At 28.0% G+C, this 27,495-nt stretch overlaps 1 long non-coding RNA gene across 11 annotated transcripts; it reads left to right on the forward strand.

The window, feature by feature from the left end:
• Positions 1-1,792: 1,792 nt before the first annotated feature.
• Positions 1,793-27,068, forward strand: LOC141695250 (uncharacterized). Of its 11 annotated transcripts, none has more exons than XR_012564431.1 (6): positions 1,793-1,927; positions 3,200-3,302; positions 3,805-3,970; positions 4,737-4,848; positions 6,807-6,942; positions 26,694-27,068. It is a non-coding gene; the product is annotated as an uncharacterized LOC141695250 (long non-coding RNA). The 11 variants fall into 11 exon arrangements; XR_012564436.1 differs by having other exon boundaries at positions 6,849-6,942; positions 26,694-26,711; XR_012564428.1 differs by lacking the exon at positions 26,694-27,068 and adding an exon at positions 7,468-7,541.
• The last annotated feature ends 427 nt before the right edge of the window (positions 27,069-27,495 follow it).

Here is a 27,495-nt window from a genome sequence, read left to right on the forward strand (position 1 = left end):
ATTAGTATTTCACTTATTTTTTAAAAGATACTCGAAATTTGACAATGTGATCCAGCATAAAGTAATCGTCATTATCCAGTTTTATAGGTTCAAAATTACGATCTCGATAAAAGCGTCTTACAAATACGACAAATTTTTGTAAATGCTATATAGATAAGGATTGATGTGTTTGAGACTCTTTTTTTGTAAAATCAAGTTAATAACTAATAGGTATCAAACTTACTAACTTGATCGGTGATAGGTTATTATTTTTCGGACTTAACTCGGTTTTTAAAAAATACTCAAAATTTGAAATTAGTCATCACAAATTAGTCATCACCAAATTTGATATGATTACATAATACACACACATAACATACACACACAACATACACACAACATACATACATACATACATACATACATACATACATACAAACATACTTATATACATACATACATACATACATACATACATACAAACATACTTATATACGTACATACATACATACATACATACATACACATGTACGTTAGAAAGATGGGTCTGAGTCATCCTCACGTGACAATCCCGAGATCGAAGAATTTTACATGTAAAATTTTAAGGGTGTATTTGTAAATTTGATCATATTTTATATATTTACAAAGGGTCGCACTCCAGTGAGAACTTCTTAAAATGAGAACCATGAGAACTGGTGATTTATGTAGTTAAAATTGGTGATTTTTTGAAAAGTTGAAATTTCGAATCTGGTAAATTAGTGATTTTGTGCAAACCAAAAATTTAAATTTTATAAAATCACCAAATTGGACTATAAAAATCACCGGTTCTCATAGTTCTCATTTTAAAAAGTTCTCATTTGAGCAAAAGCCTATTTACAAATATATCCTTATACATTATATGAGAAAATAGTCTAATACCAAGATTTTATCCAAGGTCATCCACATGTGCAATATTATATATACAAGATGAGATTCAGTACAAACAGTCTTAACGTGTAAATATCCACCTCCCAACTCATATATAACTTTGGTTCAACATCGTTTATTAAAAAAATAGTAAAATTATATTGAATACACATAATTTATAACGAAAATATATTTATTACATTTTATAATTTATTTTTTAAACAATTTAAGACAAGTGTTTAACAAATATATAACTTAAGTTCTACACATATGTTGAACAATAGTTATACTTGTGTAGATCAAATAGATAAAATAATTTTACATTGGTATTATTAATAAAATTATATTAAATTAATAATGTTTCCTTTTTGCATAACCAAATTTAATATTGATGAACCTTAAAAGGATAGTTCAAAATTATGAAATATATATTTAACAAAATTTTAACAACGGTTTTACACATTCTATATTAAATAAATAAAATTTTCATATTTTTGTGCTCTAATTTGATATTGATGAACTTTAAAAGGATATTGAAAGATTAAATTATATGTATTCAATTAAATTCCAACTATTATTTAATAAATTAAGTTGAATTTACGTGTGTGCGAGGCATGTGTGTCATTTACAATATATTATCTAATTATTATAAGAAAAGATTAAAATTATAACAGATAAAATTCGAAATGATTTAAATGACGATATTAATTCATAACTCAAGATCAAATTTTAGAAAATAACCCGTGCCTTGCACGGATTTTTATGCTAGTTATTATATTATTAATAACCCAACATGGTGCATATTAGTGAGACATTATTATTTTATTATATTATTAATAACCCAACATGGTGCATATTAGTGAGACATTTAATTATAAAAAAAATTGTGAGACATTTTATTATATATGAAAAGACAGAATTATCCCTTCCCATTTTAGGTTAGTCGGAACCCTTATTTTGCCCCGGCCCTTGAGTGCTCTTTTCCTGAGCTCGCTTTGCAGATTGGAAGCATGGTGAGTGGCGATAGAAAGCGACATAATAGGTAAGACTCGGCCCTTGAGTGCTCTTTTCCTTGAGTGCTCTTTTGTATGTGAATGCTGAGTGTATCCATTTGTAAAAAGAGTGTGTATATGATAGTGTCAGATTCACCCTCTATGTGTTTTTTCCATTGCAACAATTCTCCTTTGAATTTATCTGTAATTTAGATAAGTCTGAATTAGCTCATGTAGTAGAATCAATTTAATATATTGGAGTTGAGCAGATGAATTCGTTTGAGATCATTGCCTAATGAATTACATGTCTTTAACTCCGGTGTACAGTATTCGTTAGGCAAAAATTAGCAAGGCCAATTTTCACTTTATTAGTGCAACAACTATCACGATACCTAGCAGGCATAATGAATATATTTCCAGATTTACGACAAAGGATAGATATTTCAAATGCTAATTTAAAGCAACTGTATCAGGAGTTGCATATTGTCATGTAGGCAGTAGGCTAACCAGCCACAACCTAGAATCTCATATATGCAAATTTTTACTGGTAAAACTATTAAATTTAAAATTTACGAAACTGAAACAAATACTTATAAACATAAAAACATGAACTTATAAAATTGGATGACTTTAGCAGTATGTATGGATGGATGAAAGCAAGATTATATTTCTTGACAAAAATTGTAATAATATTCTTACTCGCACATCATTTGTTTATATGCCTCGAAGTATTCATTGCATCTGCGTTCCCTCTTGGAATCTGCGTTCCCTCTTGGAAGTCGTTTATTTTGGGTCACGTTGCGCGGACATCTTCTTCAAGAAGATATTTCATCCACAAAATTTCCATTTTAGCCACCTTGATAATATATTTAGTCTCTCATTTAGTTTTTTTAGTTATAAGACTACTATACACAAACCTGATGCGAAGCCTGAAGTTTGACAGTAAATTTCTGTAGAGAATTATTTTGGTTTCTCAGAGTTGATTTCCATGTATTTTTTAGTAATAATCAATTCTTGTGCTCTGTAAACTGTTTCTGTATATTTGAGTTTCGAATAGATGCATCTATATACATGTGACTGATTTAGATGATTTATTCATTATCTGCTTTAATATACTTGCATGAGTTAAAATAAAGTATCAAATGTGAAATTTTTTAGGCCCTTGACAATTTTCTGGAGGACTTTCATCATAGATGTCTGTTTTAATTTATTTTCAATTTATTTTTAAAATTTATTTTATCTCCTTTTGCTAGATTCCCGGAGAGTTTAATTGTACATCAATACATGCTTTATAACATTTTCTGATTTTATTATGGACACAGATAGTACATCTGTTGTGAAAGCCCATGCTTTGAGGCTCCCAAGCTACACTGTGTTCATCCTACATGCTTTGAGGCTGGAAAATCCATGGAATTTCTCATTTGTGTAAGCAATCTTCTTCAATCCAAATTTCGGTATACTCTTGATGCGTCATTATAAAGCAATCATATATTACTCAACTACGCATAGGTGCTCACATCATTTGTTTACTAGGGTTTGAATTCGGGGTTTGGAGTTCACATTAAATATATCAATGTTAAATAATTGACCTGGGTTTCTTGGGCATTTAATAGTTAACAATTTTGTTAGATAACCAAATAGTGATACATGTCCACATCATTGACTTAAGAAGTTAGTCAAACTATCCTTGGTTTACTAAAGATGTATATGTAGCAGATTTTACCAATTATTTTAGAAGTTTTAGATAAGGCTGTGAAAATCTCTATGTGCATTGTGAAGAGATATTTTGAGAAGATTTTTATCTATTTTAGTACTGAGATTTTGGTCAAAACATGATTTTGGAAGAAAGGTTATTTCATAGTCTTCATGGGATATTTTTATTGTTATTGTTATTTAATTGATTGTATGTCATTAACTCCATTGGCAGGCTCCATGTATCTTTTTCTGGGGATTATCTTTCACATGATGATGTTTCCAATTCATCATTGAATAATATAGAAGATGATGACCCATCCAGAACTCTTGACCACCAGTTGCTCAAAATTTGTGTTCCTCGTACTAAATCAAATCTTTTTGGGCCTGCTTTCATCGAGGTAGGGCATTTGACATTATTCTTGTAGCTAATGTCTGTATTACATACAATTTAATTTATTTTGTTTCTAGGCTATTTAGGGGGGGGGGGTAAAGAGTAGTAGTAGTCTAGCAGCACACTCTAATAATAAGTATATTACGCGCAAATTGATATATTGAAAAAATGGCCAATGGATTATATTTTAACCGATTTGTGTACTTGTATTTTACTCTGCTTGAATTTCTTGGAGATAGTATTCTTTTTCAAAATTCATGAGTTGGATTTGGTGGGCCCAGCATCAGTCCATTTGTGGACTTGACTATGTGGGTCCTTCAGTGGAGTTGTGAATAATATTAAGTTGATAGTTCTGACTACTTCTCAAACCCTTTTTCTGTTCTCCTATCTGGTAAATTAGACCCCTAACCTCTTTCTTTTAATAGGCTTATTCCTCTCTGGGTTAGGTTCAAATTAGAACTTCTTTTAAAAACCTATATAAGTATAAGTAATCAGGTGCATTTTGTGAGACGGTCCCTGGTGGAAATTTCATATAGCTTTCAAGGGGGTATAGTTTTGAGGCCATGATACGTCTCCATGTTCAAATCTTTAGGCACCCGCCTTTTATTGTTTGCCCCAAATGTTTTCATTAAAATTGATAAGGCGATTGAGGAGATAAGGTTCAATTTTGCAAATTATCAATCAGGAAAATAATTTTAATTGGTAATTAGTTATTGTTGATTCTGATGGGATCCTGATTGTACTTTTTGTATCTAATTATTAATCTTATGCAGTTTTGTAAGGTTTTATGGTCAGCCTCATGTTTCAAATCTCAATCCTCACTCTCCAACAATGAGAAGCCTCTGTAGTCTAAATATTACAAACTTGATCATCGCATCCGTTAAGGTTAGTAATTATAGTATATATTTGTAAGAAAAATAAAAAAGAATGCCGGGGAGTGAGAAATAAAATCAAAATGATGGATATTATCATAAAGTTGAACGGAAGGTCAGTAAGAATAGGTTGGCTAAAGCGTGGATTTGCTGATTTTAATGAATAGTTTGGCTCCCAACTATTAGTTGTATTGTAGGCTAACTATTTTTTATATAGATTTAGTTGGCTCTACTTGACTTTTTTTTTGAAAAACTTATAAGGTTAATTATGCAATACTTAAATTTCAATATTCTAATTGATTCTAAGGGAATTTCAGTAAATTACTAATGAACACGGTCATATCAATTTTTCAGCATATCACTAATATGGAAAAATTTTAGGATCTTATCATGCCTATTTATAGATATATTGTGTTGTAATTTTGATTTTCCTGCTATTTGGTGATTTCACAAAAATTAATTCATTGTGTAATGTTTTTAATAGATTTTTTAATCATTGTTGACTACTTTTTATACTTAAATGTACCATCCTCGAGTTGGGTTTAACTAAGAGTATATGGGATCATTTTAATTTTATTTTTAGCTTAATGTTTTAGAATTCTATGATTTATAATATAATACCAGATACATAGATACATTAACTATTTCATTCATTTTTAGGGGATCATAAGTCTATCTCTACACTACATTTAGGCGATCAAAATGCAATTCGGAAATTGACACTTTGAAAGTAGATTTCAGCGACATCGATCTATATTAACTTGTCAGAAAGACACGAACCATTTATAAAGGAAAATACACGGAATCCACCAATCTTATAAAACTCCTGGCTTCTCTATATCTTCGCATAACTCCATCTTCAACTTGTCGCTCATTGAGCCACGCTCTTAAATCCAAGGGCCAAGCACGCAAATTACTATTAGACAACCTTTTAGGATACATTGATATCTGTTATTACCTAAATTTGAAATTTAAATTTTGTAATGAAACTTAAGTTTTTTTCAGGATTAACTTTTACTTTCGTTCAAATTAGGACGTTACTTAGAATTATTTTCCTAAATGCAATACAGGTAATTTTGATTATATGTGTGTGTCTCTTTTACACACTTTGTTCGTACTATAGAAAAAAACCGTGAAAAGTGCAAAATTGATAGACTGAAGGTTGTAGGCCTATGGCAGTAGAGATGCTTCTGTTTTTGTTATTATACCAGAATCATGGCTTGGTAGATTGTGGGCACTAATTTTTTTTTATTTTGCTAATTGCACTGGCACTTTTATTATGTAAAAATGTGGGACGACCTTTTCAATGTATTTGTTTAACATTTAAAATCTATTAATCAAAGTACATTACGAATTCCTATTACAGTTTTTGGTAAAGTTGTTGTTGCCAAAATGTCAAACTTGCCAACATTTTAATCAGTAAATTGGAGAGACATTCTAATCAATTTAAGAAGACATTCTAGAGCCTGATTGGATTAAATCACCCTGCATAACCTGGTTTCATATCCGGAGGATAAAAAATGGAGAATAGACAGTTATGGGCGGTGTATAGAGTTGTCATGTTGGTGTTGATGAACATATGGTTTTTTCATAATTAATATTAATGTTTACCACTGTTTTCTCGTACTTAATATATATTGCCTGGTTGGGTTTAGTTTCCTTTTTGTTGACGGTCATTACAAGTATTTAACAGGATATTGAGCTTAACTAAGGCAAAGACACTTCTAATCCACCTAAAGCTACGATGGATAACTTAAAAAAATAACTGTAGGGTGTTTAAAATCCCTCTCCGACAATCAATCAACCTGGTATTAAACATGGTAAACAGGGAGCTCAGGCTTCTGAATTGAACAATGAAGAATACATACATGTACGAGTAAGAACATTGTAGTCAACCAATAGCTAAAGTCTTCCAGAAAGTGTAATATTTCATTCTATTATTTTGAGAAAGGATTGTTTTACCTTGTACAGAACAATGAATGGAAAATGTATCAACTTTGCCTGGTAAAACAGGTGAGAAGGGAGAAGATCGCTGAAAGTATGAAATTTCTTCAAGATCTTGTACCAGGTTGCAGCGAGGTTGGTTGTATTCAAAAATTTTAACTAGGTAACTATTAACTACTACTCCTTATACATACAATGTGTTTCGTTTGAAACTCAAGAAAGTTTGATTATTTCTTCAGGTCACTGGTAAAGAATTAATGTTTGATGAAATTTTTAGTTTTATATTCAAATTTTAAGGTATGTAGATAAATTTCGTGTTTCTATTCATTACATTTTTTATTATTTACCTTTCTTAAGGGATTTTTTTATGTTTGGTTCCCCCACATACAACATGAGAATCCAAGCTCAGTGTTCTGGTTCATAAGCACGACACATCTAACATATATCTAACAAATTTATGTTACTGTTTTAAGTATGTTTTTTTCAAAATAAAGATTGTTATAGTATTTCACCCAATCATTGTAAGTGCTTGATCATCTAAAATTTCTTAAAAGTTGTTAAAGTTCTCATGCATCTATTCTAGTAATTTATTTATGTTATAATTTGGGTTATTTTTGTACATCATATGATCTTTGATTAAAAAAATAGAAACTATTATCTCACTTTTTATGTTCTTGATTTATATCAGTTTCTCTCTGTTCAGCTTGCCACAGTTAATCATCAGCTGGATTTTAATATAATCGAGGGCTTTTACCAAAAGTTCCCTAAAGAGGGAAGGCACACAGATATATAATAAACAATTTATATTTATGATTAAATCCAAAAATCATTATATCTGATAACCCTAAAGAGGGAAGGCACACATATATATAATAAACAATTTATATTTATGATTAAATCCAAAAATCAACATCTTTCATTTAAATGTCTACAACCTCATAACAATACTCATATTGTGATCTGTTCCATAAACATTCTACTAATATCATAATTTAGCAATCATAAATTCAGAATAATACCTTATAAGTATCATAGATCACCTATGACTGTCAACCTGTCTTGGCTCTCCTTCCCTTCTCGCTTCCTTGCTTCGGGATATAGCCTGACCTTGGGATCGCCTTGGGATATCCTCTAAAACACTTAATAAAATATTATATCTGTCTTAACAATTACTAAACATAGACATAGTATAATATTTACTTCGATCTCACAATATTTTCTTGTATAGAGATTGTAGAGTAAAGGGTTTAGCTACTCATAGAAAATTTATAATCAGCCATTTCTATTAATGAAAACTTTCGATATCTCTTAATGATTTACAAGATGGCTTTTATAGAGTTTTCCAATCTCTGTTGATTCTACTAATTTCTATTTCTGAGATTCCCTTTTAATTTCCTCCGTTCTTTTTCTTTCCTCTTTTTCAAAAGCTGAATCCACTTTCTGTAATTTGTCTGCCATTCCACCTTCTTTTTGACTTTAGAGATAAAATTTCTGGTAAATGTCCTTGTCTTTTCTGCTGCTGTCTTTTTCTTCTAGTAACCTTTCTTCTTTGTTGCTGCTGTCTTTTTCTTTTTCCTGAAAATTATTGATTGATTTTTTTTTTTTTTTTTACAGTCACCAATATAATTTGGGCCGTAGTGTCATTTGTAATATGTTTTCAGTCACCAATTCTTATTGGGCCGAAATATCATTTGTAATATGCTTTCAGTCACCAATTCTCATTGGGCCGAAATATCATTTGTAATATGCTTTCAGTCACCAATTCTCATTGGGCCGAAATATCATTTGTAATATCCATAGGTCACCAATTCTCATTGGGCCTATCAATTCATCGTTATTATTACATTGTTAGGTCACCAAATTCTATTGGGCCTAACTTTCATCAAATAGTATTACATTGTATTATATGGTTAGGTCACCCTTTCAGGGCCTAACAAATATCTATGCAAAGGGATCAGAACATCCTTCTTCTTTTGTTGCTATATTCTTTAGAGTTGCCACTGGTCTCCGTCTTTGGCCTGATAATAAATTCTGATAAATTTCCTTTGTCTTCTGAGCATGATTGTGCTTTAAATCTGATAATCTTGCATGCATTTCGTTCAAAGCTGTAGTATCCCTGCTAATTATATCATTATTATAATAGATAGTTAGTATTTCTTCTGCTAATCCACCTTTACTTGTGCCAATGACACATGCCTTTCCTCCTCGTATCATATCTTCAAGTTTAGACTTCAATGTTGCTATGCCGATTGCTCTCTTGTTACACAACCAGTCGCCAAATTGCTCTATTGTACATGCCATGTCCGTCTTTAGGCTAGTATTTTCACCTTCTATAGTAGTATTCCTGCCATACTTAAATATTTGACAGAGTAATATGGGTTTTCCTGTTAAGTCAGTACAGGCATCAAAAACCTGTATACCATAAATTCCTCCTGGTCCGTATGAATTCATGTAAGATTGAAGGCTTTGTGTTATAGTTGATGGTAGTTGTGCTATACTTGATAAGGTTTCATCTACCATTATTTTGTCAATAAATCCTAAGAGTAATAGGTTTTTTACTACAGTTGAATCTGCGTTTTCCCTACAGATATACCTTGGGTATTTTCCAAATTTCCCATTTCTCAGGATTGTAGTATTGGTTTTATAATCATAGTACTTTTGTATCTTTTCAAAGGACTCGGTATATTCTTTGGTAAAGGTTACACGATCCTTTAGGGTAATGGCGTTGATAGTATTATCTGGTGTAGTTATTGTTTTGATAGTAGGAGTATTGGCTAATCTTGATACAAAGGTTTCTGGGGTTTTTTGAAGGTTGTTTAATATTCTGAGTTTTCCTTCTAAAGTAGTAGTAAGTTGGCTGATTTCTTCGTTAATAAAGTTTATCTGGTCATTCTTTTCCTTTATCTTCTGAATTACTTCTCCCACCTGTATCATAATACTGCTAATACTTTCCATTTTCCCTGCTAAGATAGTCTGCAAGAATATTTTTAGTACCTGATATATTTTTAATAATAAAATCATAACAACTAAAAAATGCTTGCCAATTTCTTCTTTTATTTAATTCTGGTAAAGGGTCAATTTTATTGAATATAAATGATCTTACTTGAGTATTATCTGTTCTTACAACAAATTTTGCAGGTAGTAAATGATAATGAAATCTTTTAATTCCTAATTTTACAGCTAATAGTTCCTTTTCATTAATATGATAATTCTTTTCATTGGGTTTCCACGTTCCAGCTGCATATCCACATATTAAAGGGTTTTCTTTATCAATATTATCTTTTTCAAAAGCTACTAATACTGCTCCCCATCCTATATCACTAGCATCTGTAAATAGTTCTAACTGATCACTATCTTTGGGTAATCGTAGTTTTGGTAAATTTTCTACCTTTGTTTTTAATGCTCTTATTGCATTTGTATGATCTTCCTTCCACTCAAAAGTTTTATTTTTCTTTATTAAATCTTGTAGTGGTTTTCTTAATTTTGGTAAATCTTTTATATAATCTGAAGCATAATTTACTATTCCTAAGAATTGTTGTACTTCTTTTTTATTTTCTAAAATTTCTTTAAAATTCTTTATTTTTGTTGATATATGTTCTTGTAATTGAATTCCTTCAGAGTCTATAATATATCCTAAATATTCTATTTTGTGTTTAAATATTTCTGATTTCTTTTCTGATAATAATATTCCATGTTTTCTAATAGTCTGAATAAATATATCTAGATGTTTTGAATGATCTGTTAAATTATCACTAAATATTAATATATCATCTATATATACTATAATAAAATCATTCATTTCTCTAAATATTTTATCCATTCTTCTTTGGAATATTTGTGGAGCTGTTCTTAATCCAAATGGTAGTACTATCCATTCATAATGTCCTTGTGGAACGCTAAATGCTGTTAAACATCTAGATTCCTTAGTTAATTTTATTTGCCAGTATCCACTTTTACAATCAAATTTACTAAACCATTTTTTATTACTTGTTTGGTTGATTAAATTTCTTTTATATGGTAAAAAATATCCATCAAATATAGTCTTTTTATTTAGTTCTCGATAATCTATTACCATTCTAGCTTTTCCTCTTTTTACTTTATTATGATTTCTTACTAAAAACGCTGGGCTACTATGCGGACTTTTACTTTCTTGTATAAGTCCTAAGTTTAATAATTCTTTTATTTGAACTCCTAACTCCTTTTGATCTGTTGGACTATATCTTATTGGTCTGTTTCTAATTATATCATTAGGGTTTATTAGTTTTATTTCAGCATATATTTTTTCTTTTTCCCATAACTTCATTGGATGTTCTCCAAAATTTATTTCTAAGGCCTTTAAATATTTTTGTTTTAATAGTTCTAAATTCATTTTTCTTTCTATTTTAATATTACTTATTTCTATTGATTTTACAGGTATTATTCTTTTTAATACTATCCATTTTTCGCAAGGTGTTAGCAAACTTATCCTATCTTGTTTTATTATTTGAGTTTTAAAAGAATCTAAAAAGTTATTTCCTAATAACATTTGTTGTTTCATATTATTTTCTTGGTATATTATAGGTAACCTAAACCTTATTTTTCCTAATATAAATCTTACATTTTCTGCTATTATATCTATCTCTTTTTTATGGTTATTGAATCCTGTTACTATTATTCTATTTTTTGTACGTTTCCATTTGTGTTGAGTAAATACTTCTTCTTTAGCTAAACAAATATCTGCTCCGCTATCTATAAATATCTTTTGTTTTATATATTTCGTAAGTTTATATTCTACCTGTGCTTCAATATATATAGCTACCATTTTATTCTATTCAGTAGTTAAACTTTCATTATTACTATCATTTTCATTTATGTAATTTATTTCTTCTGGTTCTGTTTCACTTATATAGAATACTTCTTCATCATACCAGTTATTGTTATCTTCTCTTATGTATTCTAGTTTCATTATTAATTCGGTGGTATCTATGTATTTTACTCCTTTTTGCTATAATTTAGGACACTTATTTGCATAATGTCCCTTTTCATTACAATTCCAACATTTACAATCTGCTATTTTTGTTTTATTTCTTTTTCTAAACTTTCTCTTATATCTAAATCTCTTTCTATTTTCAGGAGTATTTCTATATTTTTTAAATTTTCTTCTTTTAAATCTTCGATTAAATGGTTTATAAGGTCTATAGGTTTTATTTTATTTTCTATAATATTCATTTTGATTATTATAATCTAGTTTCCTATATTTCCTATACTTCTTTCTAGTTTTATAATCTTGATTATCACATCCAAATATTAATTTTTTCTCCGTAAAATTACAGATTTCTCTTAATCCTTGTTTTTTATCCTTTTTAATTTTCTGTTGAATTCTATATTCTTCACATTTTCGAGTTAAATATGCTCTTAATAATCTAATTCTTTCTCCTAATGTATTTTCTTTAGGTTCTAGATTATTATATTCTTTAGTTATTTCGGTATTATAAGGTGAAGGTAGATGATCATAATACAGTTGTTGATATACTGAGCTTTCATTAGGTAAAAACTTAGCTTCATAAAAGAATTTAGTAAAACTTATAGTATATTCTGGTAATTTACTAATCCTACAACATTTCATATTATTTAGATACATTGTTATTTCTAATTTTCTTTCTACTGTTATATTTTCTTGAGCTACAAACCATCTTTCTCCTAGAAATTCTCTTTTTAATAATATATCAAATGCGTTTAACGTATCTTTCCAGCTTCTAGCATACGTTCTTACTTGTCCCTTTAATTCATAAATAATATTTTCTAACCAAAATGCTGCTTTTCCTATAATTGTTTTTGATATTAGTTCAAAAACATAATCCAGATCTTCTATATTTTTTGAATTCATTAAGGCTATATACATCCCTAAATTCCAGTCTTTTATTCTTCTACTTATTTCTTGATCGTCGTAGACATTATCTAAATCTAGAAAATATCCATTTATATTTATTCCTTGGTGTATTGATCCTATGAAGTCTTGTACTTCATTTTGTTGTCCTATAGGTATATTTCCTGGCATTTTAATATTATTTTTAGTTATTATATGTTTTTCTATTTCTTCTTCTGGGTATGCATCGTTATCTGTTTCGGTTTCATAATTTGTTTGTTTATGTGAAGTTTCTCTTTCTTCAATATCACTTTCATCGCTTTTCTCTTCATTTGTTATTATTGCATTTACGGTTTTTCCGAGGGCTTCTAATATTTCTTTATTTTCTTTTATTACTATTTCCTTTTCCTCATTATCTGATTCCTCTAAGTAATTTAATCCTTCTTCTCCTAGATTACTATCTGATTTACTTGTATTACTGCTCTCATCTTGTTCTTTGTTCGTTTCTGAATTACTATCGTCAGACTTAATAATTTCCTTTTCTTTTAATTCTATTTTTAATTGATTAATCTCATTTTTTAAATTATCTATTTCTTTTAATACATTTATTACTTCTAACTTTATTTCTTTTAATTCTTTCTTTTGGGTTTTATATTTTTTTTTATAAAATTTATATTTATTTAACCATTCTATATTAGTTTTAGTTTTTAATTTAGCATTTTCTTTTCTTAATTCTTTTAGTTCATTTTCTCTTATTTCTTGTTTTATAGGTTCATATTTTTGTCTTTCTTTTTCCAGTAACTCTTTTCCATGTTTTTTAAGAAATGTTATAGCACTATGTTCTGTTATAGACATTTTCCTAGAATTTTCCTGATTTGTGAAGCTCTGCTAAACCATTTATTGTTCTTTTAACCCCTATAGTTATTTTCGGTTTTGATTTGCTTATATCCATTAATATAGGTTCCTTAGTTCTTCCTAATACTGTTATAGGTACTAGTTCTGGTTCTTCGGTTTCGTCTTTAATTATTTTCTTTTCTTTATTTTGTTCTAAACTATTTTGTATAATAGTTAACTTATCTAATATTTGTTTAAAGATTGGAATTTCTGATATATTCCATAACGCTGTTATTTCTTCCTTAATTATCTTTCTACTAATTTCTTGATTTTCTTCCATCTTTTTTAGTATAGCGTTTAAACTTTCCTTTATAAATATTTTGTTCCAAATATCTTTTATTTGGTTTTCAGTATTATTCATATTTATAGACTTGTTTTCTCCATTCTCCTTTAATTATCCATATTTTTCTTTTCTTAGCTTTTATTTTCTCTAATTCTTTTACTTCTTCCTCTAGTTTTTCTTTTTCTTTTAAGTATTGTAGTTCTTTTTCTTGAGACATAATTAATGTTTCTTTTATTATCCTATTAATAGTTTCATTTCATCTTTCTTTTCATTTATTTCCTTTTCAGGGTTCATATTCTGTCTATAAATCTTAATTTATTCTGATCATTTATTTCTATTCCTTCATTGGTTATATTATATTTTATTTCATTTAAGAAATCCATTCCTAATAATAGTTGATAACTAACGTCATTTTCTATTACTCCTAGGCTTATATTATATTCTAAGTCTAAAATTTTTAATCTTAATTTTATACTTTTTGTTATTATTGTTTCTCTCGAACTATTTGGTTCAGTTATTATTTGAGGTTCTATTTCCTCACATTTGTTTGAGTCAACTGCAGTTATATGTATTTGACATTTTATTGCTCCGGTATTTATTTCTGTTATGACTTCTTTGGCAAATATTCCATTAAATATTATTGTTTTTATTCGTAATTTATCTGATTCGTAACACGGTAATTTTATTAAATCTAATTTTCTACTGGTCATACTCATTGATCTAACTAATTTTATAGGGTTGTGTTCTCTTCTAAAACTTAATCTAGATCCTTCTAATATTGGTTTAATTCTTTGTGTTGGAATTATTTGTCTATTACTAAAGTCTATTGTAAATTCTTCTGGGATTGTTATTTGAGATTCTTCTTTATGTTCAATTTTTTCTAATATATCATTATATAATTTTGGTACTATTATTCCTAATTTCGTTTGTTTCTTTACATGATGATTTCCAGTCATAGCATATACTATTTTAGTTTCTATACTAATTACTTTACTTCCCTTTTGCATTTTTATTCCATCCAATTTATAATATAATGTTAAAGATCTTTCTTTATTTTCATCTCTTAATGATATGCTAAAATCAGGTTGTATTATAAATTTTAATTTCTGATATATTAAGTTTCCTTTTACCACTGCTATTAATGAATCTTGTATATTTCCTATTATTCTATCGTCTAGTACATATATTTGTATAGGAGTATCAATATTTTTCTGAAAATATGCTTTTATTGTAAATTCTATTGCTCCAAAATAAATATTTTTTAGTTTATTTGCTTCTTTTTGTTTTAATTTAGATAGTTCTCTTTTTATCAAGCCATCTGTTATTAAATTTATTTTTGCTTTTCCATTTATTGTATCTATGTCTATTATATTTTCATGTTTTTGAACTATATATCTAACTTCTTTATTTCTTTCAAAATATGATGTTTTGAATATCTTTTTTATTGTTAGTTCTTCTGTTTCACTTTGGATTTGATTATATATATCTGGTTTAAAACTTAGAGTTTGTGATGTTCCTTCTTCGTATTCATCCATTTGATAATATACATCTTGTGTTTCACTTGATTTCTCTAATGACATTTTTCAAACTGTATTATTATCCAGTTATATTACTTGATAAAATTATTCTTTTAAGTCCTTGAATTCTTAGTTTATTATTTCTAAATGTTATTATCATATTTCCAAGTTGTTGATAACATCTTATTATTTCATCCCTATTTTCTCTTGTCCATTCAATTTTATTTTTTCTTTCTTGTAATTTACCTAGTTCTATTCCTAGTTTTTCTTGATTTTTTATTAATTCTTTTATTTTTCTATTATTTCTAGTTATTGCATTTGGATCTATCCAATTCATTTTTTAAATTTTTTGCCTTAAATCATTTATTAATTTATATTGTTCAGTTAATACTTCTTTTAATTCTTTTATTTGAATTTCTAAATTAGTTTCTTTAATAAATTTTTCTCGTTTTATTAAAAATTTTCTTCTTCTAGTCTTCTAATTTTTTCATCTCTCTCTTCCAACATTGTTCGTAATCTAACTATAATATCTAATTTTTCATTTATTATTTGCATACTTATTTTACAACTTTCAATATGTTGATTTATATCTTTATTAAAAGTAAAGTTTTTATCTGCTATTAGTTTAATACTTTCTAACTTATAATCTTCCATAAATATAATATTTATTTATATAAATATATTAATTGTCTATATAGATTTTTCTTACACATTTGTTTCGTTTCTTTATTCTCTACTATAAAATAAATTAATAGATTTGCTATTATTTTAGATTTATAACTTTTATTCTTATTTTTTAGTAATTTTGCTGGAGGTCTCATTTAATTTAATATTTCATTTTTACTATTACTATTCATTTTTTACTATTCATCGGTTACTATTCATTCCGAAATTTTGCTACAGTAATTTACTGTTCATTTTTCCGGCCTATTTTCTAGCTCTGATACCAGATTTGCGGGGATCGTTTTTTATATCTGATAACCCTAAAGAGGGAAGGCACACAGATATGTAATAAACAATTTATATTTATGATTAAATCCAAAAATCAACATCTTTCATTTAAATGTCTACAACCTCATAACAATACTCATATTGTGATCTGTTCCATAAACATTCTACTAATATCATAATTTAGCAATCATAAATTCAGAATAATACCTTATAAGTATCCTAGATCACCTATGGCTGTCAACCTGTCTTGGCTCTCCTTCCCTTCTCGCTTCCTTGCTTCGGGATATAGCCTGACCTTGGGATCGCCTTGGGATATCCTCTAAAACACTTAATAAAATATTATATCTGTCTTAACAATTACTAAACATAGACATAGTATAATATTTACTTCGATCTCACAATATTTTCTTGTATAGAGATTGTAGAGTAAAGGGTTTAGCTACTCATAGAAAATTTATAATCAGCCATTTCTATTAATGAAAACTTTCGATATCTCTTAATGATTTACAAGATGGCTTTTATAGAGTTTTCCAATCTCTTTTGATTCTACTAATTTCTATTTCTGAGATTCCCTTTTAATTTCCTCCGTTCTTTTTCTTTCCTCTTTTTCAAAAGCTGAATCCACTTTCTGTAATTTGTCTGCCATTCCACCTTCTTTTTGACTTTAGAGATAAAATTTCTGGTAAATGTCCTTGTCTTTTCTGCTGCTGTCTTTTTCTTCTAGTAACCTTTCTTCTTTGTTGCTGCTGTCTTTTTCTTTTTCCTGAAAATTATTGATTTTTTTTTTTTTTTTTACAGTCACCAATATAATTTGGGCCGTAGTGTCATTTGTAATATGTTTTCAGTCACCAATTCTTATTGGGCCGAAATATCATTTGTAATATGCTTTCAGTCACCAATTCTCATTGGGCCGAAATATCATTTGTAATATGCTTTCAGTCACCAATTCTCATTGGGCCGAAATATCATTTGTAATATCCATAGGTCACCAATTCTCATTGGGCCTATCAATTCATCGTTATTATTACATTGTTAGGTCACCAAATTCTATTGGGCCTAACTTTCATCAAATAGTATTACATTGTATTATATGGTTAGGTCACCCTTTCAGGGCCTAACAAATATCTATGCAAAGGGATCAGAACATCCTTCTTCTTTTGTTGCTATATTCTTTAGAGTTGCCACTGGTCTCCGTCTTTGGCCTGATAATAAATTCTGATAAATTTCCTTTGTCTTCTGAGCATGATTGTGCTTTAAATCTGATAATCTTGCATGCATTTCGTTGAAAGCTGTAGTATCCCTGCTAATTATATCATTATTATAATAGATAGTTAGTATTTCTTCTGCTAATCCACCTTTACTTGTGCCAATGACACATGCCTTTCCTCCTCGTATCATATCTTCAAGTTTAGACTTCAATGTTGCTATGCCGATTGCTCTCTTGTTACACAACCAGTCGCCAAATTGCTCTATTGTACATGCCATGTCCGTCTTTAGGCTAGTATTTTCACCTTCTATAGTAGTATTCCTGCCATACTTAAATATTTGACAGAGTAATATGGGTTTTCCTGTTAAGTCAGTACAGGCATCAAAAACCTGTATACCATAAATTCCTCCTGGTCCGTATGAATTCATGTAAGATTGAAGGCTTTGTGTTATAGTTGATGGTAGTTGTGCTATACTTGATAAGGTTTCATCTACCATTATTTTGTCAATAAATCCTAAGAGTAATAGGTTTTTTACTACAGTTGAATCTGCGTTTTCCCTACAGATATACCTTGGGTATTTTCCAAATTTCCCATTTCTCAGGATTGTAGTATTGGTTTTATAATCATAGTACTTTTGTATCTTTTCAAAGGACTCGGTATATTCTTTGGTAAAGGTTACACGATCCTTTAGGGTAATGGCGTTGATAGTATTATCTGGTGTAGTTATTGTTTTGATAGTAGGAGTATTGGCTAATCTTGATACAAAGGTTTCTGGGGTTTTTTGAAGGTTGTTTAATATTCTGAGTTTTCCTTCTAAAGTAGTAGTAAGTTGGCTGATTTCTTCGTTAATAAAGTTTATCTGGTCATTCTTTTCCTTTATCTTCTGAATTACTTCTCCCACCTGTATCATAATACTGCTAATACTTTCCATTTTCCCTGCTAAGATAGTCTGCAAGAATATTTTTAGTACCTGATATATTTTTAATAATAAAATCATAACAACTAAAAAATGCTTGCCAATTTCTTCTTTTATTTAATTCTGGTAAAGGGTCAATTTTATTGAATATAAATGATCTTACTTGAGTATTATCTGTTCTTACAACAAATTTTGCAGGTAGTAAATGATAATGAAATCTTTTAATTCCTAATTTTACAGCTAATAGTTCCTTTTCATTAATATGATAATTCTTTTCATTGGGTTTCCACGTTCCAGCTGCATATCCACATATTAAAGGGTTTTCTTTATCAATATCATCTTTTTCAAAAGCTACTAATACTGCTCCCCATCCTATATCACTAGCATCTGTAAATAGTTCTAACTGATCACTATCTTTGGGTAATCGTAGTTTTGGTAAATTTTCTACCTTTATTTTTAATGCTCTTATTGCATTTGTATGATCTTCCTTCCACTCAAAAGTTTTATTTTTCTTTATTAAATCTTGTAGTGGTTTTCTTAATTTTGGTAAATCTTTTATATAATCTGAAGCGTAATTTACTATTCCTAAGAATTGTTGTACTTCTTTTTTATTTTCTAAAATTTCTTTAAAATTCTTTATTTTTGTTGATATATGTTCTTGTAATTGAATTCCTTCAGAGTCTATAATATATCCTAAATATTCTATTTTGTGTTTAAATATTTCTGATTTCTTTTCTGATAATAATATTCCATGTTTTCTAATAGTCTGAATAAATATATCTAGATGTTTTGAATGATCTGTTAAATTATCACTAAATATTAATATATCATCTATATATACTAGAATAAAATCATTCATTTCTCTAAATATTTTATCCATTCTTCTTTGGAATATTTGTGGAGCTGTTCTTAATCCAAATGGTAGTACTATCCATTCATAATGTCCTTGTGGAACGCTAAATACTGTTAAACATCTAGATTCCTTAGTTAATTTTATTTGCCAGTATCCACTTTTACAATCAAATTTACTAAACCATTTTTTATTACTTGTTTGGTTGATTAAATTTCTTTTATATGGTAAAAAATATCCATCAAATATAGTCTTTTTATTTAGTTCTCGATAATCTATTACCATTCTAGCTTTTCCTCTTTTTACTTCATTATGATTTCTTACTAAAAACGCTGGGCTACTATGCGGACTTTTACTTTCTTGTATAAGTCCTAAGTATAATAATTCTTTTATTTGAACTCCTAACTCCTTTTGATCTGTTGGGCTATATCTTATTGGTCTGTTTCTAATTATATCATTAGGGTTTATTAGTTTTATTTCAGCATATATTTTTTCTTTTTCCCATAACTTCATTGGATGTTCTCCAAAATTTATTTCTAAGGCCTTTAAATATTTTTGTTTTAATAGTTCTAAATTCATTTTTCTTTCTGTTTTAATATTACTTATTTCTATTGATTTTACAGGTATTATTCTTTTTAATACTATCCATTTTTCGCAAGGTGTTAGCAAACTTATCCTATCTTGTTTTATTATTTGAGTTTTAAAAGAATCTAAAAAGTTATTTCCTAATAACATTTGTTGTTTCATATTATTTTCTTGGTATATTATAGGTAACTTAAACCTTATTTTTCCTAATATAAACCTTACATTTTCTGCTATTATATCTATCTCTTTTTTATGGTTATTGAATCCTGTTACTATTATTCTATTTTTTGTACGTTTCCATTTGTGTTGAGTAAATACTTCTTCTTTAGCTAAACAAATATCTGCTCCGCTATCTATAAATATCTTTTGTTTTATATATTTCGTAGGTTTATATTCTACCTGTGCTTCAATATATATAGCTACCATTTTATTCTATTCAGTAGTTAAACTTTCATTATTACTATCATTTTCATTTATGTAATTTATTTCTTCTGGTTCTGTTTCACTTATATAGAATACTTCTTCATCATACCAGTTATTGTTATCTTCTCTTATGTATTCTAGTTTCATTATTAATTCGGTGGTATCTATGTATTTTACTCCTTTTTGCTGTAATTTAGGACACTTATTTGCATAATGTCCCTTTTCATTATAATTCCAACATTTACAATCTGCTATTTTTGTTTTATTTCTTTTTCTAAACTTTCTCTTATATCTAAATCTCTTTCTATTTTCAGGAGTATTTCTATATTTTTTAAATTTTCTTCTTTTAAATCTTCGATTAAATGGTTTATAAGGTCTATAGGTTTTATTTTGTTTTCTATAATATTCATTTTGATTATTATAATCTAGTTTCCTATATTTCCTATACTTCTTTCTAGTTTTATAATCTTGATTATCACATCCAAATATTAATTTTTTCTCCGTAAAATTACAGATTTCTCTTAATCCTTGTTTTTTATCCTTTTTAATTTTCTGTTGAATTCTATATTCTTCACATTTTCGAGTTAAATATGCTCTTAATGATCTAATTCTTTCTCCTAATGTATTTTCTTTAGGTTCTAGATTATTATATTCTTTAGTTATTTCGGTATTATAAGGTGAAGGTAGATGATCATAATACAGTTGTTGATATACTAAGCTTTCATTAGGTAAAAACTTAGCTTCATAAAAGAATTTAGTAAAACTTATAGTATATTCTGGTAATTTACTAATCCTACAACATTTCATATTATTTAGATACATTGTTATTTCTAATTTTCTTTCTACTGTTATATTTTCTTGAGCTACAAACCATCTTTCTCCTAGAAATTCTCTTTTTAATAATATATCAAATGCGTTTAACGTATCTTTCCAGCTTCTAGCATACGTTCTTACTTGTCCCTTTAATTCATAAATAATATTTTCTAACCAAAATGCTGCTTTTCCTATAATTGTTTTTGATATTAGTTCAAAAACATAATCCAGATCTTCTATATTTTTTGAATTCATTAAGGCTATATACATCCCTAAATTCCAGTCTTTTATTCTTCTACTTATTTCTTGATCGTCGTAGACATTATCTAAATCTAGAAAATATCCATTTATATTTATTCCTTGGTGTATTGATCCTATGAAGTCTTGTACTTCATTTTGTTGTCCTATAGGTATATTTCCTGGCATTTTAATATTATTTTTAGTTATTATATGTTTTTCTATTTCTTCTTCTGGGTATGCATCGTTATCTGTTTCGGTTTCATAATTTGTTTGTTTATGTGAAGTTTCTCTTTCTTCAATATCACTTTCATCGCTTTTCTCTTCATTTGTTATTATTGCATTTACGGTTTTTCCGAGGGCTTCTAATATTTCTTTATTTTCTTTTATTACTATTTCCTTTTCCTCATTATCTGATTCCTCTAAGTAATTTAATTCTTCTTCTCCTAGATTACTATCTGATTTACTTGTATTACTGCTCTCATCTTGTTCTTTGTTCGTTTCTGAATTACTATCGTCAGACTTAATAATTTCCTTTTCTTTTAATTCTATTTTTAATTGATTAATCTCATTTTTTAAATTATCTATTTCTTTTAATACATTTATTACTTCTAACTTTGTTTCTTTTAATTCTTTCTTTTGGGTTTTATATTTTTTTTTATAAAATTTATATTTATTTAACCATTCTATATTAGTTTTAGTTTTTAATTTAGCATTTTCTTTTCTTAATTCTTTTAGTTCATTTTCTCTTATTTCTTGTTTTATAGGTTCATATTTTTGTCTTTCTTTTTCCAGTAACTCTTTTCCATGTTTTTTAAGAAATGTTATAGCACTATGTTCTGTTATAGACATTTTCCTAGAATTTTCCTGATTTGTGAAGCTCTGCTAAACCATTTATTGTTCTTTTAACCCCTATAGTTATTTTCGGTTTTGATTTGCTTATATCCATTAATATAGGTTCCTTAGTTCTTCCTAATACTGTTATAGGTACTAGTTCTGGTTCTTCGGTTTCGTCTTTAATTATTTTCTTTTCTTTATTTTGTTCTAAACTATTTTGTATAATAGTTAACTTATCTAATATTTGTTTAAAGATTGGGATTTCTGATATATTCCATAACGCTGTTATTTCTTCCTTAATTATCTTTCTACTAATTTCTTGATTTTCTTCCATCTTTTTTAGTATAGCGTTTAAACTTTCCTTTATAAATATTTTGTTCCAAATATCTTTTATTTGGTTTTCAGTATTATTCATATTTATAGACTCGTTTTCTCCATTCTCCTTTAATTATCCATATTTTTCTTTTCTTACCTTTTATTTTCTCTAATTCTTTTACTTCTTCCTCTAGTTTTTCTTTTTCTTTTAAGTATTGTAGTTCTTTTTCTTGAGACATAATTAATGTTTCTTTTATTATCCTATTAATAGTTTCTATTTCATCTTTCTTTTCATTTATTTCCTTTTCAGGGTTCATATTCTGTCTATAAATCTTAATTTATTCTGATCATTTATTTCTATTCCTTCATTGGTTATATTATATTTTATTTAATTTAAGAAATCCATTCCTAATAATAGTTGATAACTAACGTCATTTTCTATTACTCCTAGGCTTATATTATATTCTAAGTCTAAAATTTTTAATCTTAATTTTATACCTTTTGTTATTATTGTTTCTCTCGAACTATTTGGTTCAGTTATTATTTGAGGTTCTATTTCCTCACATTTGTTTGAGTTAACTTCAGTTATATGTATTTGACTTTTTATTGCTCCGGTATTTATTTCTGTTATGACTTCTTTGGCAAATATTCCATTAAATATTATTGTTTTTATTCGTAATTTATCTGATTCGTAACACGGTAATTTTATTAAATCTAATTTTCTACTGGTCATACTCATTGATCTAACTAATTTTATAGGGTTGTGTTCTCTTCTAAAACTTAATCTAGATCCTTCTAATATTGATTTAATTCTTTGTGTTGGAATTATTTGTCTATTACTAAAGTCTATTGTAAATTCTTCTGGGATTGTTATTTGAGATTCTTCTTTATGTTCAATTTTTTCTAATATATCATTATATAATTTTGGTACTATTATTCCTAATTTCGTTTGTTTCTTTACATGATGATTTCCAGTCATAGCATATACTATTTTAGTTTCTATACTAATTACTTTACTTCCCTTTTGCATTTTTATTCCATCCAATTTATAATATAATGTTAAAGATCTTTCTTTATTTTCATCTCTTAATGATATGCTAAAATCAGGTTGTATTATAAATTTTAATTTCTGATATATTAAGTTTCCTTTTACCACTGCTATTAATGAATCTTGTATATTTCCTATTATTCTATCGTCTAGTACATATATTTGTATAGGAGTATTAATATTTTTCTGAAAATATGCTTTTATTGTAAATTCTATTGCTCCAAAATAAATATTTTTTAGTTTATTTGCTTCTTTTTGTTTTAATTTAGATAGTTCTCTTTTTATCAAGCCATCTGTTATTAAATTTATTTTTGCTTTTCCATTTATTGTATCTATGTCTATTATATTTTCATGTTTTTGAACTATATATCTAACTTCTTTATTTCTTTCAAAATATGATGTTTTGAATATCTTTTTTATTGTTAGTTCTTCTGTTTCACTTTGGATTTGATTATATATATCTGGTTTAAAACTTAGAGTTTGTGATGTTCCTTCTTCGTATTCATCCATTTGATAATATACATCTTGTGTTTCACTTGATTTCTCTAATGACATTTTTCAAACTGTATTATTATCCAGTTATATTACTTGATAAAATTATTCTTTTAAGTCCTTGAATTCTTAGTTTATTATTTCTAAATGTTATTATCATATTTCCAAGTTGTTGATAACATCTTATTATTTCATCCCTATTTTCTCTTGTCCATTCAATTTTATTTTTTCTTTCTTGTAATTTACCTAGTTCTATTCCTAGTTTTTCTTGAATTTTTATTAATTCTTTTATTTTTCTATTATTTCTAGTTATTGCATTTGGATCTATCCAATTCATTTTTTAAATTTTTTGCCTTAAATCATTTATTAATTTATATTGTTCAGTTAATACTTCTTTTAATTCTTTTATTTGAATTTCTAAATTAGTTTCTTTAATAAATTTTTCTCGTTTTATTAAAAGTTTTTCTTCTTCTAGTCTTCTAATTTTTTCATCTCTCTCTTCCAACATTGTTCGTAATCTAACTATAATATCTAATTTTTCATTTATTATTTGCATACTTATTTTACAACTTTCAATATGTTGATTTATATCTTTATTAAAAGTAAAGTTTTTATCTGCTATTAGTTTAATACTTTCTAACTTATAATCTTCCATAAATATAATATTTATTTATATAAATATATTAATTGTCTATATAGATTTTTCTTACTTATTTGTTTCGTTTCTTTATTCTCTACTATAAAATAAATTAATAGATTTGCTATTATTTTAGATTTATAACTTTTATTCTTATTTTTTAGTAATTTTGCTAGAGGTCTCATTTAATTTAATATTTCATTTTTACTATTACTATTCATTTTTTACTATTCATCGGTTACTATTCATTCCGAAATTTTGCTACAGTAATTTACTGTTCATTTTTCCGGCCTATTTTCTAGCTCTGATACCAGATTTGCGGGGATCGTTTTTTATATCTGATAACCCTAAAGAGGGAAGGCACACAGATATATAATAAACAATTTATATTTATGATTAAATCCAAAAATCAACATCTTTCATTTAAATGTCTACAACCTCATAACAATACTCATATTGTGATCTGTTCCATAAACATTCTACCCAAGTCATTTGGCTTTTATTTATGCTTCAATTTATGTCAACTACAGTTTGATGTAGGTCCTTCGGTCACGAGCTGACCCTTCTTCCACACTCCGTATAATGTCTGTAATTGTCATATCAACATTTTTCCAAGTGCTCATTAAGTGGAAATCATGGACATTATAAACAAAACAAATGCAAATCATCACAAATTTTATATGTTATACTAAAACATGTCCCGTACCTTACACAGGTTTTCATGCTAGTATTATAATAATTATACAACAGACATGTGAGAAACACAGAGATTAAGGAGATATTTTTTTATTCTCATACAAGTGTATATAATTATGCTCATATATGATGCCTATATAATATATGATGCCTATATATATAGATCAAGAGTCATGTATAGAAAGATTAAAAGTCTAGAATTAAATATGTGAAAAGTCAAAGATATAAGGGTCAAAAGGACATTCACATTATTTATAACACTCCCCCTTGCATGCTCGTCATATGAAGCAATATCTTTTGGATTTGCGTTATATGAAACAATGTCTCATTATAGCCTTACTGAAAAAATCCAGTGAGAAAAAAAACCTAGTGAAGGAACAAGAATATTATTTCATAATCCGCACATGATGTTGCCTCATTAAAAACCTCATCAGGAAAACCTTGTGGAAAACATCATGGTCAAGTAAAAAGAGTGCAACGCACATATGTCTCCCCCCAATATTAAGATCGCATAAAATCTTTAAGTTGACGAGATTGTTGATGTAAAACTTCTGAATGTAGAGGTTTATAATCTCTTGCCCGATATTTTGTATCATCCATTGAATTCTGTAGCTTGTACATTACAAAGTTTATATAACTTCAATCCGGCTAAATGTTGTCCAATCTGTGCACAAACAAACCAATATGTGTATGTGTGTGTGAACCAAATGAACAAACAGAGTAACAAAAAAAAGAGGAGAGAATGATATAATCCGAGTCCAGTGCAGAACTGTCTCCTTAAAGCTTATTAGTCCTCACCGTCATGTGCGAGCGAAAAGCCTTCCAGGATAAAATAGATTGCAGTGATGTAGAACAACACTCTCAGCGAGCTTGAAACAGAGCAAGAAATTATCAGCGGAGGAGAGAGAGGTAGGGTTTTGTGTTTAGTGGCGAATGTGTTTTTGGTGTATCTAACCCTAACGCCCTAAAGGTGTTTATATAGGTGTAGATAAACTTGTGCGCTACTCTTTTCTATAATTAAATTTCATTAATTATGGAATCGGTGTAATACTTGCAAGTTACTCTATTTCATAAATAATATGAAACAGAATCAGATTAAATATATCAAGACATACACCATATCAATTAATCTAATACAAAATCAAATTAGTTTATGCCATAATATTTGAGCCAAATTCTAGTGGAAAAAAATAATTTCCATTATTAAGAGAATATCATCATATCTCACACATCTTTTAGTCATAATGCTCAAAATATGACTTACCAATATGGGACTTATACCCATATTTTTTAACAATCCCCCACATGGGTGAGATTGGTTGTTAGATATATTTGATAATGTCATGGCTAATATGTTTTATGTTTAGATTTCAGATCTTATTTGAACAGAACAAATCAGTACTTAACTGATCAGTACTTATACTGGACGTCAGAACTTAAGGGATATCAGTACTTATGTCATCAGGAGATAGATATCAGAACTTAAGTGCTGAAGGACGATCAGATAAGGACAGTAGCTGATTGAAGTTAAGAAGATCAAGATAAACATAAGAAGAGATATGCATGAATAAGGAATTCCGTGAAGAATGGAATACTTGGAATAGAAGATATCTGATTGATATATATTAGGAAGCAGAATTATATTCAATATCAATTAGCGATTATCTTGTAACTGTGTAGTATATAAACACAGACATAGGGTTTACACTATAAGTGTTATCATTATCGAGAATATTATTTACTGTAACCCTAGCAGCTCTCGTGATATTTTGTTCATCACTGAGAGATAACAGTTCCAGATTGTAACAGAGTTTATTGTTTCAATAAAGTTTGTTTTCTGTTACAAAAGTTCTTGAAGTTTGATTTGATTGTAATAAACACTGTATTCACCCCCTCTACAGTGAAAGTGTGACCTAACAAGTGGTATCAGAGCCTTCTGTTAACACACATACAGTTAAAGATCCAAACACAATCATGTCTGACACAGAAACTCCAACTAAGCCTACCAAAACTGAGGAATCATCAAAGACATCAACTCAGAGTCGATATGAGACTATCAGAGTTCCCATATTGAGACCATCTGAATATCCCATATGGAAGGTAAGGATGACCATGTTTCTGGAAGCAACAGATCCAGAATACCTTGATAGAATCAAGGAAGGGCCTCAC

This window comes from Apium graveolens, chromosome 11 (genome assembly GCF_009905375.1).
Source record: "Apium graveolens cultivar Ventura chromosome 11, ASM990537v1, whole genome shotgun sequence".
Lineage (NCBI taxonomy): Eukaryota > Viridiplantae > Streptophyta > Magnoliopsida > Apiales > Apiaceae > Apium > Apium graveolens.